We start from the raw sequence: 14,121 nt of genomic DNA, 5'->3' as shown, positions 1-14,121 counted from the left end.
ATGCACCTGTCCTTAGCCAGGAATCTGATGTTCATTAGTTGTCGTTTGTACATGCACCTGTCCTTAGCCAGGAATCTGATGTTCAGTAGTTGTCGTTTGTACATGCACCTGTCCTTAGCCAGGAATCTGATGTTCAGTAGTTGTCGTTTGTACATGCACCTGTCCTTAGCCAGGAATCTGATGTTCATTAGTTGTCGTTTGTACATGCACCTGTCCTTAGCCAGGAATCTGATGTTCATTAGTTGTCGTTTGTACATGCACCTGTCCTTAGCCAGGAATCTGATGTTCTTTAGTTGTCGTACATGCACCTGTCCTTAGCCAGGAATCTGATGTTCATTAGTTGTCGTTTGATGATGTGGTTTATAACTTAAGTGTTTCTCGTTTCTTGGTGTTTTTTTTATAGGTTAGACCACTGGTTTTCCCGTTTAAATGTTTTTTCCACTAGTAATTTTTTTGGCCCTTTATAGCTTGCTTTTCGCTGTGAGCCAAGGCCGTGTTGAAGACCGTACCTTGACTTATAAAGGTTTACCTTTATAAATTGTGACTTGGATATCATGGAGAGTTGTCTCATTGCCACATCTTCTTATAGCTATGTAACATGAAAGAGACGTCTTAAAACATATTGAGATTGAATTAAAACGAATGTCAAAGTATCATTCCAAGGTTTAAATCTGCTGATAAAAAATACTGATGATAAAAAATTGTTTTTGTAAATTATGTTATTTTTCTAGTTTTTTTTTTATAATAAAAATTCCTTACCACAGGCTCTCTGTTGATGCCAGAATTTTTATCGATTTTATATTAAATGGTAAAGGAGTGGGTCCGGTAAGAGCCCTTTTTGGTCCCAAAATAAAGCAGTTTTACAAAATTGTTAAACAGTAAACTTTTAGTTTTTTTATTGGACAGTAGCATGCCTCTGCTACATAAATATGGGCTGGGTTTTTTTTACAATACAGTGCACATATATCGGGTTCTAGCACCATTAAGTCGTGCTAAATCACTGAACTCTTCACAATTCTAGCATTTTAATTAAATTTTACACGGTTTTCGTGTAAAACGAAAGTGGCCGCATTCGTTTTCATCCTTAATATTAAAATGTAAGTTGTATTTGATGATAATACATAACATATATAAAGGTTGAGGATGAACACGGATGCGGCCACTTTCATTTTTGACATTTTTTCGGCATATTTTGTAGATTTTTCATATTTGAGCTTGAATCGGACAAAATCAGTTGAAATCTTTAACATAAACTAAAAGAATAAAATAAAATAGACACTTAAGTGTTTAAACAGTGGTCAAAATCATTCGTCAGATGAACCTGAAATTTGAGGCCAAAATCGCTCCTTACCGGACCTACTCCTTTTACACTGTTTCCAATTTAGCACCTAAAACCTTTATTGGTGTAACAAAAATGATAAATCCGCAAACTGACATTTACAAGTCTCACCCAAACTGACAACTAAAAAGCTCACTCAAACTGACAACTTAAAATCTCATCCAAACTGACAACTAAAAATCTCACTCAAACTGACAACTACAAGTCTCACTCAAACTGACAACTAAAAATCTCACTCAAACTGTCACTAAAATTCTCTCAAACTGACAAATAAAAATCTCACTCAAACTGACAACTACAAGTCTCACTCAAACTGACAACTAAAAATCTCACTCAAACTGACAACTAAAAATCTCACTTAAACTGACAACTACAAGTCTCATCCAAACTGACAACTACAGGTCTTACTCAAACTGACAACTAAAAATCTCATCCAAACTGACAACTAAAAATCTCACTCAAACTGACAACTACAAGTCTCACTCAAACTGACAACTAAAAATCTCACTAAAACTGACTACTAAAATTCTCTCAAACTGATAAATTAAAATCTCACTCAAACTGACAACTAAAAGTCTCACTTAAACTGACAACTAAAAATCTCACTCAAACTGACTACTAAAAGTCTCACTCAAACTGACGACCTAAAGTCTCACTTAAACTGACAACTAAAAATCTCATTCAAACTGACAACTACAAGTCTCACACAAACTGACAACTACAAGTCTCACTCAAACTGACAACTAAAAATCTCATTCAAACTGACAACTACTAGTCTCACCCAAACTGACAATTACAAGTCTCACCAAACTGACAACTACAGGTCTTACTCAAACTGACAACTAAAAATCTCATCCAAACTGACAACTAAAAATCTCACTCAAACTGACAACTACAATTCTCACTCAAACTGACAACTAAAAATCTCACTCAAACTGACTACTAAAATTCTCTCAAACTGACAAATAAAAATCTCACTCAAACTGACAACTACAAGTCTCACTTAAACTGACAACTAAAAATCTCACTCAAACTGACTACTAAAAGTCTCACTCAAACTGACGACCTAAAGTCTCACTTAAACTGACAACTAAAAATCTCATTCAAACTGACAACTAAAAATCTCATTCAAACTGACAACTAAAAATCTCATTCAAACTGACAAACTACAAGTCTCACCCAAACTGACAACTAAAAATCTCACTCAAACTGACAACTAAAAATCTCACTCAAAACACTTAATTTTGTTCACATAAACTGAGATGTCATATGCACCCTTAGTATTCAAGCTAAAACCCAGACATCAGAACTTCACGAAATACTTCTAAACGTCATTAGTGAACATCACTAGAGGATAATGCCAAACAAATAAATAAAGGGAGACCGAACACTTGATCTCATATTCAAGACTATACTCATATACCAATCATAACCAATAGTGGAATGTGGGGACTACGTCTCCTATCGGGAATACTGACCACAAAACTCACTCGGACAAACATCGGACAATATGTGAACAAACCCACAAAAGATATAAAAAGTCACGTTTTGTGTACAAACCATATATGGAATAAGTTCTTAGACAAACTACTTAAAATAAGTCAATAAGGTAAACAATTACATAAAATGAAAATACTTCTCTGTGCTAATAACACATTGGAACTGATGCAGTGCTGAACTATAAAGAAGAAGAAATATATGTAATATGATCTAATATGGACATTTGCCATAACACATTTTTTTTAACATAAAAATAAAGTGAGGCAGTTTAGAAATTAATTTACCCATGGAATGACAACTCGTGCCACTGCAATTCATCCTGTTATTTTTTTTTATCAACTAGTGTTTGGTTTTTGTTTTTGTACTTGAAATAGTTTGTGCTTTTGATACTTTTTGGAGGGCTTTATGTTATCTGTACTAATGACACTGTTTTAGTAAGATAATTGAATATGGCGCTTTCGTTGTTACTAACATTAATTGTGTTATTGATCAACTGTTATATAGATAAGACCGTTGTTTTTGTTTGAATGGTTTTACATTAGTTGTTTGATACGGTGCTTTTTGTCCGCAATTCGCTTTTTGTCCGCTTTTGCTTTTTGTCCGATAATTTTGCTTTTTGTCCGAAACTTTTGCTTTTTGTCCGTTGCTTTTTGTCCGTTTTGCCTTTTGTCCGATTATTTTGCTTTTTGTCCGAAACTTTTGCTTTTTGTCCGTTGCTTTTTGTCCGTTTTGCCTTTTGTCCGATTATTTTGCTTTTTGTCCGAAACTTTTGCTTTTTGTCCGTTGCTTTTTGTCCTTTTTGCTTTTTGTCCGTTAATTTTGCTTTATGTCCGATATAAAATGTGTATATTTTTGGCAGGTTTCATTTTGAACTTCAAAATACCATGTCCTTTTAGGAGTTAAATACAGACCATACTCACATTATAAATGATTTGTACATAAAATTTCGTGTCTTTTACAATATATCGTATTACCTCTAAAATGGCTCGAAGCACTAATATCCTAGACCCGTAGGTGTTGGTCAACAGAGGGCAAGGGGAATACTCTTGTATATCCCTAAGTCTTAAAAACAACTATTGAAAGCTGGCTCAACTAAGACATACATGTACTCCAGGTAGGCCATTATACCAGAAGTAGAGGTAGTCAAACCCTTATAAATGGCTTATTATAGCACTTATGTCCTGGATCTACACGAGTTAATCAGCAACGAATTAAAAGGGGCATGAGTTTCGCCGGTATATCACGAAGTAAAAATACACCTCATTATTGCCAGCTCTTCAAACTAAGAGATTCTCCACGTTGGCCACTATACCAGAGGTATAGGTAGGCAGTGCCTCTTAAATGGTCCATGGGCCATGGCACTTATGTCCTCGACCCGTACGAGTTGGTCAGAAGAGGGTAAGGGGAATACTCTAGTATATCACACAGTCCACCAAAAATAGTGACGGCTGCCCAAACTGAGACATGTTTAGGTGCGCCCTTATACTAGATGTTGGAGTAGTCATTCTCTTAAAAATGGCTCATAGCACTTATGCTATAGACCCGAACGAGTTTGTCAACAATGAGTTAAAAGAGGGGTGAATTAGCCCGGTATATAACGAAGTTGAAATAAACTGTTGCCCGCTGGCTAAACTAAGAAATTATCCACGCGGGCCATAATATGAAAGGTAGAGGAAGGGATTGCCTCTAGAAAATGACCATGAGCACGTAGGACCTAGACCCGTACGAGTTAGTCAGCAAAGTGTAAGGTTGGTACCCTAGTATATAATAAAGTCGAACTAAACTATTGCTGGATGGCTAAGAGATTCTCCGCGTGGGCCATGATACCAGAGATAGAGGTTGTCATTGCCTCTAAAATGGCCTAGATCACTTATTCCCTAGAGAAGTACGCGGTATCATCAAAGGGTTTAAAAGGGAGTTGGAACCTCTGTTTACAAAGAAGTCGAAATAAATTATTGCCGGCTTGCTTAAGTACGAGATTCTCCAAGTTGGCCATTAATCCTAGGTTAAATGTGTGCATTGCCTTTTAAATGGCTGATAAAACTAGCGTCCTAGACCTGTACGAGTTTGTCAGCAAAAGGTTAAAGGGGGGATGCGATGCCTCTTTTTACAACGAAAATATAAATTAAGCCGACTGGCCTAACTAAGAGATTCTATACGCGGGGTATTATATCAGAGGATGAGGTAGGCATTACCTCTAACATAGCCATACCACGTATGTCCAAGACCCGTGTAAGTTAATCAGAAAAGGGTAAGGGGGTACCTAAGTATATCACAAAGTCGAAATAAGCTATTGCTGGCTGGCTAAACGAAGAGATTCTCCACATGGGTCATGATACCAGAGGTAGAAGTGGCCATAGCCTCAAAAATGGCCACTTATGCCGTAGACCCGTACCAGTGCTTCAGCAAAGTGTTAAAAGGGGGAGGTGGTATCTATGTTTACAACGAAGTCGAAATGAATTATTGCCGGCTGGCCAAACAAAGAAATTCTCCACATAGGCCATTATAACAAAGGTAATGGTGGACATTGCATCTAAAATGGCCCATACTTCTTATTCCATTGATCTGTACGAGTTTGTCAGCAAAGAGTAAGGAGGGTACCCTGGTATATAACAAAGTCGAAATAAACTATTGCCGGTGGCCAAAAATAAAAGATGATCCACGTTTATAATGATACCAGAGGTAGAGGTGGGCCTTGCCTTTAAAATGGTTTATAGCACTTATGCCAGCAAAAGGAAAGGAGGGTATTCTAGTATATCGCAAAGTCGTTATGAAATATTGCCGGCTCTTCAAACTACGAGATTCACCACATGGGCCATGCTACCAGAGGTATAGGTGTTCATTGCCTTTAAAATAGCCTATAGCACTTATATGGCATATACCCGTACGAGTTTGTCAGTAAAGAGCTAAAATGAGGAGGTGGTACCTCTGTTCACATTAAAGTCAAAATAACTGTAGCCGATAGGCCAAACTCCGGGATTCTATACGTGGATCATTATACCAGAGGTAGAGGTTTATTTCGACTTCGTTGTAAACAAAGGTAACACCTTTTATTTTTAACCCCTTGCAGGCAAAATCGTACAGGTCTTTGGAATTAGTGTTATATGCCATTTTAAAGGCAATTACCATATCTATCTCTGGTAAAATGGCCTACGTGGAGAACCTCTTAGTTTGGCCAGCCGGCAATACTTTATTTCGACTTTGTTGTAAACAGAGGTACCATCTCCCCCTTTTGATTCATTATTGTCAAACTCGTACGGGTCTAGGGCATAAGTGCTATAAGAAATTTGTACGGCAATGCCCTCCTCTATCTCTGGTAAAATGGCCTACGTGGAGAATCTTTTAGTTTGGCCAGCCGGCAATTATAAAAGTGTATTTCGACTTCGTTGCAAACAGAGGTACCACCTTACCCTTTTAATTCATTGTTGTCAAACTCGTACGGGTCTTGGGTCTTAGTGATCTGTGCCTTTTTTAAGCCAATGCCTACTTCTACCGCTGGCTTATCCCTTATTGTAAGTAAGTAAGTTCAATAAATATAAGACTATATGCCAGGTCTTTCTGACAACCAATTACAAACAAATTGGGGTTTATCTAATGAGGCTTTTCCCAGGATGCAATTGCTCGTAGACTGTATACAGTTGACCAAATAATCCACAAATTCCGCAAAAGGATCTTTTAATTAAAGACCATGTCCATTTAGACATTAAGCAACAAAAGCCCAGCATGACCGATGCATTTGTCTTTAACATCTCCGATATTGATTCCGCGTGGCCTTCCAATTGACATGAGTGTCCATTGGTGTTCATTGTTAAACCTTTGGAGCTATATCAGTTTGTGTGGAAATTAAGAGCACGATGACCTTCCCTTGGTGATAACAACATGACCAACAACCATATCGTGTGTTACCAAAAGCCGTCAGCGATAGTCACACCGACAATTTTCTACCTTCGTGGACAAAAGCGTGGCTTTTCGCTGGATCCTAATTAACATCTAGTGTTGTCACTACCATTTGCTGTAGAGATTTAGTTGCACAACATAACAGAAACATTCTTTGTAAATACTCTATGTTGATATTTTGACATTTGGATGGTTCATATACCAATTGTAGCCGAAAAATGATAATGAAACATTTCTGTTTAATATCGATCTATTGTTGGAATTGTAAATTTTCATATTCAATTTTTGTTTGTTTAAAGATTACCATTTTAAATAAAGATTTTATTTTTTTAAAAAGCAAGTGTTAGACTTGTGCTTTTATTGCCACTCAGTTCATATAACCTGTCATTTTAGTCGAGCCTGTAACTTTTGTTGCAGAAAGCTCGACATATGAATAGTGATCCGGCGGCGGCGGCGGCGGCGGCGGAGTAAGTTAACTTCTGAAAAGCTTAATATTTTAGAAGGTGGAAGAATTGGATGCTTCATTCTCTGTATATAGATGCCTAATGTTACGAAGTTTCTGTCAGTCACATGTCCAATGTCCTTGACCTCATTTTCATGGTTCAGTGATCACTTGAAAAAAAGTTCAGAATTTTTGTAATGTTGAATTCTCTCTTACTAGTATTATAAGTAATAGGATAACTATATTTGGTATGTGCGTACCTTGCAAGGTACTCATGCCCGTCAGACAGTTTTCACTTGACCTCGACTTCATTTCGTGGATCAGTGAACAAAGGTTAGAATAAGTTTTGGTGGTCAAGTCCACATCTCAGATACTATAAGCAACAGGGCTAGTATATTCGGTGTATGGAAGGACTGTAAGGTGTACATGTCCAACTGGCAGGTGTAATCTGACCTTGACCTCATTTTGACGGTTCAGTGGTTATAGTTAAATTTTTCTGTCTTGGTCTGTTTTTCTCATACTTTATACAATGAGTCTACAATATTTGTTGTATGGAATGATTGTAAGGTGTATATGTCTAGCGGGAAGATATCATCTGACCTTGACCTCATTTTCATGGTTCAGTGGTCAAAGTTCAGTTTTTGAGTTTTGGTCTTTTTATCTAATATTATATGCCAAAGGTCACTATATTTGGTGCATGAAAATATCTTATGATCTATATATAAGTCTCCCAGGTTTTATTTGACCATGACTTCAATTTCACGGTTCATTGCACAGTGTTAAGTTTTTGTGTTTTGGTCTGTTTTTCTTAAACTATAAGTAATAGGTCAAGTATATTTGTTGTATCGAAGAATTGTTAGCTGTTCATGTCTGCCTGGTATGGTTCGTCTGACCTTTACCTCATTTTCATAATTCATTTGGTCTTTGTTTAGCTATCTTGGTTAATGTTAAGTTTATGTGGCAGTTGTAATAAATCTTTATACTTAGGGCTATCAACATAATATTAATGATGAGTAAAGTATGCGAGACATTTCAGTGTGTGCACTCTTGTTTAAATGTGCTTATTTATCCGAGTCCTGGACTGCATTCCAGTGGCTTTCATTCGTTTACTTTTGTGTAAATTTTATACAGATCAGTATTTTTTCAAATGTTTTACCACTATTTTAGCTGCATGTAACATCTTGAACACTCTGAACAGCAAAACAAAATTTAGATTTCAGAAATAAATAGCCTTTAGTCATCGACGAATAGCCGATGATTTCAAGAGTTGTTTCCGTTAAAGGATGATTCCTTTTTTTTGTGCAATACTTGCTCTTTCGGAAGCTCGAGGGTAATATCAGCAAAAATTTTATCATTTTTGTTTTCATTACAAATTTTATTTATTACACTATTAGTTATAACTTTATGAATTGGCTCAAAAATCAACCCAAAAAATCGAATGATTTTGGCCTCAGATTTATTTTTCATATGTTTATATCACTGTAAAAGCTCCAAATTAGATTTTTCAAATATGCTGTACGTAAACTAAACAGTTGTAAAATTAAATCGATATCTGTAATTTTGTTCTTTTTTTATTTCGATATATATATCTCTCTATTTCTCCTATTAGTTAAACTTAAAAAAAGTACCTTAACAAAAATGGTTGCTTCTTTCGAGGGCAGATTGTGAGCTTAGGTGAACGATAACCCCATGTTTTTATTTGATTTTTCTATTTATTATATGATAAAAGTTCATCTATAGAAAAACAAGCAAAATCCTACATGTATATTTAAAGAATAATGGATTAATATCCTGCAGTCCAAAAATAAATAAATAGAACATTACGTTTAAGTATCACCTACAGTATTTTACAACCTCCATTGGTGATACAATATCTGTATTTCTGCTGTTGTTTTATATAAGTAATTGTCCTGAATAAACATCTTTATGCGTTTTTGCGTTTTTGCGTTTCGGAAGCGTATTAGGGACATAGAAAAAATAAAATTGGCAGTGAACTTTTTTTTCAAAGTTGAAATTTTGACTTTTCAAATCTCGAAATTTTGACTTTAACTTGAAATTATGGCTTTGCAAATCCCGAAATTTTGACTTAAACTTGAAATTTTGACTTTCTAAAATCTTGAAATTTCGACTTTTCAAAAAGTCAAAATTTTGACTTTTTTGAAACTCGAAATTTCAACTTATAAAAAAGTCAAAATTTCCACTTTAACCTCGAAATTTCTACTTTTTTAAAACTCGAAATTTCGTCCTATTTTTGAACTCGAAATTTCGACTTATTTTAAACTCGAAATTTCAACTTATTTTAAACTCAAAATTTCGACTTATTTTAAACTCGAAATTTCAACTTATTTTAAACTCAAAATTTCGACTTTTTTAAAACTCGAAATTTCGACTTATTCTAAACCCGAAATTTCGACGTATTTTAAACTCGACATTTCAACTTATTGTAAACTCAAAATTTCGACTTTTTTTTAAATCGAAATTTCGACTTTGATCTCAAAATTTCGACTGTTGAAATCTCGATTTTTTTACTTTTTCTAAGTACTTTTAAAATATTTTAGTATTCAAACAGTTGTTACAATTTTAGAAGGAGTAGACATGGACGCAAATTATTAAAGCGCCATCCACTTATTTTGGCAATTTGTATTCAGAAACTGGTTTTGTTCTTAAATTAAGATATGGATAAGCATTTAATATTAAAGAAACCATTCGTAAAGAACGTGCATGTTGAGAGAATCCCCCCCCACTTACCAATAGCAAGTCACTGTCTTTGCCTGGTTTAAACAATGGTAAATCAAGTACTAGTAGCCAAAAATGACTGGCATATTCAGAACGACAAATGAGCTGCCCCAGTTTTCTAGTTTTGGAAGTTTGCATTCTTATAACACAACTATTAACCCTTGGCTTTATATATTAGACTGTTGAATAAAAGTATGTCGCAATATTATAGGTGTGTCGGAATAGCGGGGTTACTTGATACACATATCTGAAGTCCAGACTTGAAATATGTATTTAAACGTGAAACATATTTTATTTATTCTTTGGCAAGAACAAGATTTTCTATCTAAAATAACCTCTTTAAAAATGGTTAAGTTTATTAAAATATGCTTCTCATTGGCACTCACACCACATCTTCCTATATCTATTATGAATCTTTTGTGGATAGTTGTCTCATTGGCAATCATACCACATTTTCTTTTTCATATTATGAAGTTTATGATGTAAATGGCTCTCCGCCTCGTTGATATAAATGACTGTGAATGTGGTAATCGCAAACGTATAAATACTGAGGAAAAGCCAAAATTTTAAGTTTAAAATAAAATCGAAATTTTGAGTTTAAAAGAAGTAGAAATTTTGAGTTTAAAAGAAGTCGAAATTTCGAGTTTAGAAAGAGTCGAAATTTCGAGTTTACAAAAAATCGAAATTTTGAGTTTAAAAGAAGTCGAAATTTCGAGTTTAGAAAAAGTCGAAATATCGAGTTTTAAAAAAGTTGAAATTTCAAGATTTTAGAAAGTCAAAATTTCAAGATAAGAAAAGTTAAAATTTCGAGTTAAAGTCGACATTTTTAGATTTGAAATGTCAAAATTTCGACTTTGAAAAAAAAGTTCACTGCCAATTTTATTTTTTCTATGTGTCCCTAATACGCTTCCGTAGTACGGTACGTTTCAGTTTTTATTGTGAAATTTCTTCAATCAGCCAAGACAAACTTTGAATTTCGCCTTAACGATGTTTTCGCGAGAAATCCATGTATTATTATCGAATTACTACAAATTTAATCATTGTCTAGTGCCCTAAAATGAGATTTTCCGAGACGCTGGGTTTGAAATGGGATACCCTATTTGATTTAAACAATATTTGCAATCTTTTCAAAAAGATGCAGATGGGAATTTTCGTTCCTTATGAAAGTGTTCGCAAGGAGTTAAATTATAAACTCCTTATAGGATTATCAAAAAGCAACTATTAAGGACACCCTTGGAATAAAGATCGTCCAAGACAACGTGTTCGAGAGTTTGAGTTTAATACATGACTTTTCAAAACTTAATGGACGGAGCAGGATTATCTTACTCTTCCAGTTAACCATACATCATCACAGTTGCATTGGTTCTTGTTGCTCAGATTTTAAATTTCAATGATTTCGTCCACAATTGTCGTCCCTTGATTTTCGTTATTAGTCCCTAGTGATAACAGTGGGTTACTTGCCAATAATTTTTATACCCCTTCCAAATTTATTTCTCCTTGTTTAATGCCTCAAATTGTAAGTAGGGGGGGGGGGGGTGAAATTACACTGTAAAAAAATTTGGGTCCAGAATTTTACAGGAAAGTAGTGATTTGGTCCAGCTGAAAAAGGGTTAAAAATTAGCACTTCGGAAGCTGTCAAAAGATTTCAAGACACACTAAACACAAAATTGTCCATATTTTGAGTTAGACGCGATGAAGTTTTCTATAATTTTGATATAATTTGTCCCAAAATTAGTACAACACACTGTAAAAGTTTCATTGAGAAAGCGCAGGTGGGATTTTTTAAATTTTCATTTATGTTCTAAAAGAAATGCATTACGAATTAATTGTGTTCTCGGACCATTTGTTTTGTGGACTGTTGTGTATCTTGTTGTTTTTCATTCAGCTACGGCTTTGTTGGTTTGTTTCAACCCTTTTTAGTGTGATTATCCTTTGGTACACTTTGCCTCTCTCTTATATATGGTATCGCAATAATTATATATATGTAAGCGTTCATATACATTTATATGGATACAATATTGAATTAAAATAGACATAATAATTAGATGAGTGAAAAAAAGAAAATGAAGTAATAATTGTACGTGTGAGGAGTTGGCATTCTTATAAAAAAAGAAGATGTGGTATTATTGCAAATGAGACAACTATCTACAAAAGACCAAAATGACACAGACATTAACAGCATTAGGTCACCGTACGGCCTTCAACAATGAGGAAAGCCCATACAGCATAGTCAGCTATAAAAGGCCCCGATAAGACAATGTAAAACAATTCAAACGAGAAAACTAACGGCCTTATTTGTGTCAAAAAAATAAATGAAAAAACAAATATGTAACACATAAACAAACGACAACCACTGAATATGCAGGCTCCTGACTTGGTACAGGCACATACATAAATAATGTGGCGAGGTTAAAGTCTTTTACACTAGAAATATTTTAGATCTTGTTATATAGACTAATTCTCATTCATTCTGGTCGTAAGTTAGTCTGTCATCCTCAAACGTGTGAGCAATGGTGTACGTACACCAATTTGTAGAATACATGGGATATTCAAAGACTTAAACGAACGTTAAGTCTCAGAGGCATGACTTTTAATTAGTTGTTAGTGGCTTTGAAATAGCTGTCAGATAACTGCGAGTACTCTCAGATCTGTTCATTGTGTCTTTTTGTGTCGGGATGTATAAGTACCCGGCCCCGTCCACTTGTAAATGTGTCTATCTGATGAGTTAAGCCTTTTTCAACTGATTTTTATAGTTCGTTCTTATGTTGTACTGTTATACCACTGTCCCAGGTTAGGGGGAGGGTTGGGATCCCGCTAATATGTTTAACTCCGGCACATAATTTAAATCTGTGCCTGTCCCAAGTCCGGAGCCTGTAGTTCAGTTGTTGTCGTTTGTTTATGTGTTACATATTTGTTTTTCGTTCATTTTTTACTTAAATAAGGCCGTTAGTTTTCTCGTTTGAATTGTTTTACATTGTCTTATCGGGGCCTTTTATAGCTGACTATGCGGTATGGGCTTTGCTCATTGTTGAAGGTCGTACGGTGACCTATAGTTGTTAATGTTTGTGTCATTTTGGTCTTTTGTGGATAGTTGTCTCATTGGCAATCATACCACATCTTCTTTTTTATATGCTCGAAACTTAAGAATAGTTTAGAAATTTATCAAATCAAATAATCCTTGAGTGATGGTTTCATTATTGAAATCCTAAATTGATGTTTAACCGCGCTAAATATTATATATGATAATCATACGAATAAGTCAGGAACGGAGTTTCAATCTTTAATTCAATAGTTGTTGTTTGTTTCTGTATTTGTTTGTCGTATAGTGTTTTGTAAATCAATGGTTTTCTCGTTTGAATAGTTTTATCATTATGTTAAATGGTGTCGGCGTTTGCTACATGTGGAAGTGCACACATTTACGACACGTTATTGCTTAAACGCACAGTTTCTTCTTCCCGCTAATAATATATAGTCACCATTTGCACTTATATGCGAATGGCCGATTGACAGTCGCTCCAAAATATTTTGCAACATTTCAGTTAAAAAAAAACTGTTTTAAGTCTGGTAATATTTTCGTCATATTTCCAACAACTTTGTTTTTCTTAAACTTTACAAATATTACAAATATAACAAACAAACAAACTTCATTTTTGGAACACTATCACAAAGTTTACGTAATACATGTGTAGCTATTTATTTAGATAAACTGTATTAATCCATACATTTCGGAATTATTTAGCAACTATATCCAAATGACGAGGAAGTTCGAGGTTATTCAAGTAATAAGATTAAGGAAACTTTGGTTAACACAACAGCATTTTCAACAAAGTAGTTTATTTTTGTTTGACAAACTCGAAAAGAGGGGGAAAAGTAATAAAATGGTTACTTTAGCATTTACTGAATTTCTATCACGAAATAAATGCGTTTAATATTTACGATGCAGATACAATATAGTGCATTCGTAAATGTAAAACAATTTTTAATAGAAAATTTAAAAGAGATACATCAACAGTGTTTATTTTAGAATTGCTCAAGTCTGTAGGGCTTATTCCCGATTGTCCAACTGTTTTTGAAATTAAGAGCTCATATTGTCCCACATGAAAAGTTCTGACTGGTCCACATTATTTTATGAGGCGAAATGTTCTTATCCCTTGTTAGATTGTCTCTATGGTTTTGTTTCAGATATATAGCCAAAATCTACATTTTA

This window comes from Mytilus trossulus, chromosome 1 (genome assembly GCF_036588685.1).
Source record: "Mytilus trossulus isolate FHL-02 chromosome 1, PNRI_Mtr1.1.1.hap1, whole genome shotgun sequence".
Classification (NCBI taxonomy): domain Eukaryota; kingdom Metazoa; phylum Mollusca; class Bivalvia; order Mytilida; family Mytilidae; genus Mytilus; species Mytilus trossulus.
This window is presented reverse-complemented; position numbering follows the sequence as displayed.